Source organism: Pollicipes pollicipes, unplaced genomic scaffold (assembly GCF_011947565.3).
Source record: "Pollicipes pollicipes isolate AB1234 unplaced genomic scaffold, Ppol_2.1 Scaffold_1600;HRSCAF=1878_pilon_pilon_pilon, whole genome shotgun sequence".
In the NCBI taxonomy this organism is placed as follows: Eukaryota; Metazoa; Arthropoda; class Thecostraca; order Pollicipedomorpha; family Pollicipedidae; genus Pollicipes; species Pollicipes pollicipes.
The window spans coordinates 7,737,402-7,744,596 of NW_023595962.1; the positions used below are offsets into that span (position 1 = coordinate 7,737,402).

General features: G+C 50.5%; 1 protein-coding gene and 1 long non-coding RNA gene across 2 annotated transcripts in view; both read left to right on the top strand.

The window, feature by feature from the left end:
* The window catches only part of LOC119090581 (follistatin-related protein 5), a gene marked incomplete in the record, with an annotated part of 95,925 nt that overhangs the window by 39,532 nt on the left and 49,198 nt on the right, over positions 1-7,195 (top strand).
* Positions 3,576-5,189, top strand: LOC119090592 (uncharacterized). The gene is made up of 3 exons (XR_005093267.1): positions 3,576-3,704; positions 4,041-4,164; positions 5,093-5,189. It is a non-coding gene; the product is annotated as an uncharacterized LOC119090592 (long non-coding RNA).

Consider the following 7,195-nt stretch of genomic DNA (forward strand, 5'->3'; position numbering starts at 1 on the left):
GAGAGAGAGAGAGAGAGAGATAGAGAGAGAGAGATAGATATATATATATATATATATTTATGTTGTGTAATGATATATTTATGAGATATAATTTGAGACATGATAACAAATGTTTGTTTCATCAGATATGATGAAACAAACTTGCATATAACTATTGGTATGCTTTTTAGGTGGAAAAGACTGCTCTAAGCAGCACAACTTTCTGTTTAGTAAATATGCTCCTCACTGTGTCAGGGCTTGATGCATCGTAGTGCCACGCGCAACATTGATTGGGAACCAATTGACGTCCATGATATCTGGAAACCGTGCTCACGAGCGCCAGATATGAGCACCTGGACAATTGCATTTTTCTTGGCCTTGATCGCCACATGGATTATGGAATGACAGGTTTTGAATGACGTTATTATGAAGTCATGAATGCCAAGATAGCTTTGTAATACTCTCCCCGATATACCTTTCCCCCTTTCCGTCGGCGTGTATCTCAGAAACTGTAGGGGCTCAAGTCTTAAGAAGCACAGGATTGCTTCAGCACCGAAAGGTCTTGCAATTGGCTACTTGAGTTTAAAACCCCATACAAATGTGAACCACTCATTTTAAGCAGCCGGGCTTATTCAGAACAATGCCAAATATGGTCGCGGCGCGCCGGCTGCGCCACCAGCTTCCGTGATACCGTGGCGCACTGACCTTTGTGACCTCTGGGGAACCCCCGCTTCGGATGTCTTTGAAGGTCGTGCCCAGTGAGCGCGTGGTGCGCGACCCCATGGTGAGGGCAGGGTGGTGCTAGATGTTCGAAATGTGGACCATACATAACGTCATGCATGGTGCGGGGGCAAGCGGGCAATAGAAAAGGAGCAAGGGGGTATAGAGCGTAACTGAAGAGTAAGAAGGGAATGGGGAGGGACTTAGGGCGTAATTGCAGCGTTACGCTCAGATGCTGTTAGAAATCATGCTCAAGTTTTAAAGCAATTGTTTCTAGACCCTAAGCCTCAAGACAAGACCAGACAAGTCAGCGGTAGGTGGCTTGTACTAATGACAAGACGAGACAAGCCAGTGGTAGGTGGCTTCTACCAATGACAAGACCAGACAAGGCAGCAGTAGGTGGCTTGTACTAATGACAAGCAGTACGCCCCGGTGTTATTCGCATCTGTAGCTTAATGAGGGCCAAATGAATGTTGCCTTTTTGCGACGTGTGGCTGCACGCTTGGTAACCAGGGTGAGATATTTCTCCAAGCGTAACCAACGCGTAACGAATGTAAAGAGAGGTCTTAGAAACTGGCGAAAACCTTATAAACTCGACTTATTGAGGGCCCCAGGTCTTCCTAGCGGGGCGTTTCACGGGTTGGTGCGATGCGAAAGGCACCAGTTTTGTCACTCTCCAACGTAGTATCTTCCAACGAAAAGTGTGTGCAGTGAACCTCCTCGACAGCAGTACAGATCAGAAAAGAAAACCGCAACCCAAACCTGCCACTGTGTTGGGGGCTCAAGATCGCGTGACCAGCCACCGTTTCAAGGCCTTCCGGGGTCCGTGCAGGATGGTAACGATTGGCATGGGAATTCGTCAGCAGCCCGCCTGTGCGGAGCGGCACTGGGGCGGTTTCGTGAGCCCTCCGTCCGGCTCAGTGGGGCCCAGGCTCTCAGCAGGGTGTCGGCCAAGTGCCGCAGACAGAACATGTCAAAACAGTGCGGCTCGTCGAGGACTGATCCCAGATATGAAACCAGCTCTGGCTTTAATCAGGGGAGATGTCGATGCATGATTGGGAGCAATTGTTATAATGACTGGCTGGATGAAAGCCCTATAACAACGAGGCTATGGTAAAAGCGACGACGCATTCCGTTATTCTGGGCTGCTGAGTGGCGTGTAATGGTTATACTTCCCTGATGTGAAATTTATTACGTCACGTGAGTTTGTGTCTGATGCACTTCAGACATGAAGATGACTCCGATAAAGCGGTCCTGTTGTCGGGGCCTCAATTCCCACATGTTCCCAGAACGTTTTGTCACACGAGGGCCGACCGATCTAAAGCAATGATGTAGTTTGGGGCGAACGCTAACGAGGCAAGGTTAAAGGAAGTTTGCCCAGACTTCGCTCGCGCCCCGCTGTGTTTCCACCCTGCTGTTGGGTGCGCTCTCAGAAGGCTCATCCGATAACTTTCCTGATGTAACATCCGGCTTCCCGTTCATTGTAGTGTCCGACTTACGTAACGGCGAAGCGAAATTAGATGTTTGATATCCAAGCCGGCACGGTACGTAAGAACGTGCCGGTGATTGTGAAAGACCGATGATATTTTTTATCAACCTCATAATACGAGACCACATCGCGCATTGATGAAGTCCTCACCCTGTCACGATGTTGTAACGGATTGGCCACTCAAAGAGAGACATCCCAAATTTGGAGATGTTTGGGGCACGCATGAGATATGATGAAAAAGCTCACTTAAACGATTGGAATGCTTTTCAGTGCACAAGATTGCTCTAAACAGGCGTTTTACCATTTATTAAATATGCTCCTCATACGTACCGCTTAATTACGTCATTGAACGTCTTTATGACGTCAGAGTCGCTACCAAACTGGCCGTGTCTGAATTGCTGCTGTAGCAGACGGACTGACTCTTTTGTAATGCTTCCATTTTACCGCAAGGTGGCTTTGCGAATTTTTCGCGAACGGGACAAGCCCAGTGATCTCTATGCGCGCGTGTTTTGGCCGTTTTCTCGGGATGCTCTCGTAGATTTGTCGGTGATATTACCTTTTTTACTCGCACTCTTGGCTATGACGCCGTCCTTAAGTAATTTGACTTCCCGCCTTATTTCCGTGCAACTAGTAGAACTTCCCGAACGGTTGTATCATGTATCACAACTTGCGGTTCGTGATCAAGTTTTGTATTCACGCGTTAGGGATGGTTGAATGGTAACTGCTATCTGTCGATGCTTGCAATTCGTGGGTGACGTACTTCAGACACAAATGAGTCAATGGCCATGTTTTTCATGACCTGGAACACAGTACGGCAATGGAAGAGGTGGAATTAGTATAAAGTCTCTATGGCGTCATACATCTCAGGGTGATTTTAATATAGCCAGCGCGAAATAGTCTGTACAATATCGAGTGCATTTAGCATCCGAATAATGATGCTGCGCGAAACATGCACAACAAAATAAATCTGCGTCGGATAATTGGATGCAGCATAGTTGCAAGCAGCTAACAGCAATCACCCAGGGCTGAAAAGAGCCAGAGCTTCTGTCCCCTATCCAGACGTCACTGGGGAAACTGGGCAATGTGTGTGATGTGTCCTGCATCCAAAGCAAGAAGCTGGCTGCTTTTTTGTTCCGTCTAAATGCGAACTTTCGCGTGCCCACGAGCCATCTTCCGCCTTCTGCCTTTTTGCTGTGAATTTGTCTTGTGCTTTTGTATAACATGATGCTTATTGTGTGGATAAACCTCCGTCTCCGTCCCCGCCTGCATTCATAGTCATGGTCATAATGTTATCTCCGTGCAGGGAACGGGAGGGGCGCCACCGGAGTGACCTCGTGTCAGGATGTCACCCCACTGACATTTGTATGTGTCCTTTTTGTGCAGGTGACGGAACAACACCATCTGAATGACCTGATATCCGGCTGTGACCTCACCGATCTCTCCCACTTCGACGACACCAGCGGCGACGGCAAGCTCGACATCAACGAGTTCTACATCGCCTTCAACAAGCTATACAGTACAGTATTCTTTATTTCTAGCCCGCAGTACTCACAAAGACGCCGTTGGACACAATTCACAATTTCCACAATCATTTGTTATGTCCATACTTATTATGGACGGGGGTTGCCCTTCCAACACCCACTCAGTCATCTTCGGCTTCAGGCCCAGTGTTTGTGTTTGAGAATTCACCTTCCAAGCAACTAATATATCCTCTAACCAGAACGAAGAGCCTATTGCACCTGTGCAACATTGACCCTGAGTGATCCCAGCCCTGAGTGACCCGAGCGACCTCAGACGGTCACCCCGAGTGAGTGACCCCAGTGACCCTGTGTGACCTCGCTGACCGCCGCAGGCATCGCCATGGTGTCGCTGGACAAATCTCTGGAGGTGAACCTTCTGTCCGCTCTGGTGGGTGACAACGTCGAGATCAAGTGTGACGTCACTGGGTCTCCGGCGCCCCGCGTCGTCTGGAGACGGTGAGGGCACATGGCTCTACCAATGAGCGGAGAGGTGACGTGGCTTCACAAGTGAGATCACGAGGTGTCACCGGCATCTGGCTGGTCCATCAAGGAGCGCTCAGACATGGTCAGTGGGTTCACCAATGAGCGCTCAGATGCAGCTCTCTGGTCAGCGGTAAGGAACAGCGGCAAGAGTGGCCTCGCGGAGGCTGTCACGGCGTTTGTATTATTCTCTTTGCAAAGTGCTTGTCGGATTTTGGCTGAAATTATTTACGCATGACAATTTTGAAAGACATCTGTATCTTGTGTCGTTGGAGCACATTGGTTGAACATTCTTGGACATCTGATCTCCCGTCTATGGTTACCGGGCGTTTGCTTCAATGTTTGATCCAGTGTATTGAACTGTGAGTTCTGCTCTCACTACGATGCATCATCTTAACATTTATTCTCACGTGTAAACATGAACAAACCTGGTCCAACAGGCCACGACCATCCAGTGAGCAGGCAATGACTCCAAAAATCAGCCCGGCACAATCCCTTGTTACTGGATGTTTCCGACCCCCTCAGTGAAAGCATGATGGTAACTCCGAAACCATGGGCAAGCATCTGTGGCCAAGCACGGTCTCCCCCTTGCGACTAGATCAGACCTCTGACCCGAATGGACCTCCTCCCTGATCAGGGTTGGCCTGCTCTAACCGGAGACCCTGCGACTAGGTAACTTATAGTGACCCCTATGACCTAGCGTGGCATCTGCGACCGAGCGTGACCCTTGTGACCGAGCGCAAACTCTGCGACCTGGCTTGGCCCCTGTGACCCGTCGGGGCCCGTGACCAGTGCAACTCAAAAATCGATTGTATGGGCTGTTGTTAAGGCGGACCACTGTGACCTGGTTTGACCCTTGTGACCCAGCTCGACCCCTCTGAGCGAGCGTGACCCTGCCGGACAGGTCGGGTCGGGAGCTGACTCAGCTGCAGGACGAGGCTCTGCGCGTGTTCCCGGACGGCTCCCTGTACCTGAGCCATGTGCAGCTGATCCACGCCGGCAACTACACGTGCCACGCGCGTGACAACGCCGAGGTGCTGCAGACCCACGTGCTGAACGTGCAGAGTAAGTACAGGGCGCTCAGGGCGCTCAGCTCCACGGGCAGCGCACGGGGGGCGTCGTGAGTAGGTTAGGTTCTCTCTCTCTCTCTCTCTCTCTCCTCTCTCTCTCTCTCTCTCTCCTCTCGCGCGCTCGCCTCGCTCGCTCTCTCTCCTCTCTCTCCTCTCTCTCTCCGCCTCCACACACACACACACACACACACCACACACACACACAACACACCACACACACACAACACACACACACCCACACACACACCACCACACACACACACACACACACACACACCACACAACACAACACACACCCCACACACACACACACACCACACACACACACACAACACAACACACAAAACAACACACCCAACACACACACACACACACACACACACCGTGGTAGTGCGTGTGTGTGCAGAGTTAGCTATCTCGGGTATACAGAGGGTCCGTAATTGGGAAGGCAGCATTGCCAAGCTAGCAACCACACGGACTCATAAGTCGTGAGGGTGATCAGGATCCACAGAATGAGTGGCCATGACGCTGTGGGATAACTGACGTATAAATAGTGCCGTGAAACTGTAATTCAGGTATTGCACAACTGGGATTGCGGAAGGAGTGGCGCTCGCGTATCGAGGGTAAATGCGCCACAGGAAACACTAGCAGAGACAGAGCAGGCGATGCCTCGCCTCATTAAGTGCTGATGAGAGCTTGTTCTTTCAGCCCAGACAGCAGGTGTAAAGGTCCGTCCGTACGTTACTACATTACGCACGTTCGCTTCGTTTTCAGCTCCCCTCCTAGTTCTCAATTCCTCTTCCCTCCGTGTTCAATTTCTCCCCAAACAATGGTTACACTGGGCGACTCTCCCCCTGGATGCGCTGTGTTAAATGAGGGTTTTCACATTTGTGTGGAGTTTTGAACTGAGATAACGACCTTGAAGATCCTTTGGTGTAGCTCAGAGCCCTACCCTCTTAGACCTAAAACCATCTTCTTTCTGAGCTACGCGCTCGCGAAGATGTGCGCACTATTCCGTGCTGACTACTTCAAGGTCACTCATGCATGCATAACGCCACAGAAACGTCATTCAAATACTGCCACCCCATTGGCCATGAAGGAATAATTAACTCTGTTCTCGCTTCTTTTGCAATGATCAGCACGCGGCAAATTTTTGTGCAAATTTGTCTGAAACTTATTTGTTGAAACTTCAGTGCAGGCAAATTGCAGACGGCTTTCGGTTACTTCGACTGTGCGGTCATATAGCCTGGCCAAATGCAAACGGTTGGCAGACAGGTGGGTGTAAATGATTTGGACTGGGTAGTGGGTGGCCACGGGCACAATACCGTGTTTAACGAGTGGACTAGGTTGAGTTAATCCTCATCGTTAGTTTCCTTCCGGGCAGGGAGGGAAAAGCGCACATGCTTTGCCTCATGGCCCGGGTCTGTGGCGCTCGTCCCATCTTGTTCACTGAGTGCACCGGCGAGGCGTCGGAGCCGTGTCTCGTAAACAATGATAGATCATTATGCCGTCTTTTTGTTCGTAGCCAGTCAAATGCTCGGCGTGTGTATGCACAGCCAGGCGCAGGTATCCCGGTCTGTAGACACCATATCACTCGGCCGATCGATTTCTCCACAACTTTTCTTTTTGCAAAATTTCTTCGCGTCTCCCTTGCATGGTTTGCGTTCTCTCATCCTGTCCTTTCCGTCAATCCACCAACGCGAATAAACGTGACCCAGCCTGATCTGATCTCACCTAACGCCCCCCAAGCCGACTGACCTCATCTGCTTCACTCGAATTTATCCGACAGAATAAGCTGACCTACCTAACCCGGCTTCACCTGACCTCGCCGGCCTGACTTGCCCTACCCTGCCCTGCCGTGCTTGATCTTGTCTGATCTGATCTGATCTAATCCGACCTAACCTACCATACCCCCTGATCTGATCTGATCTGATCTG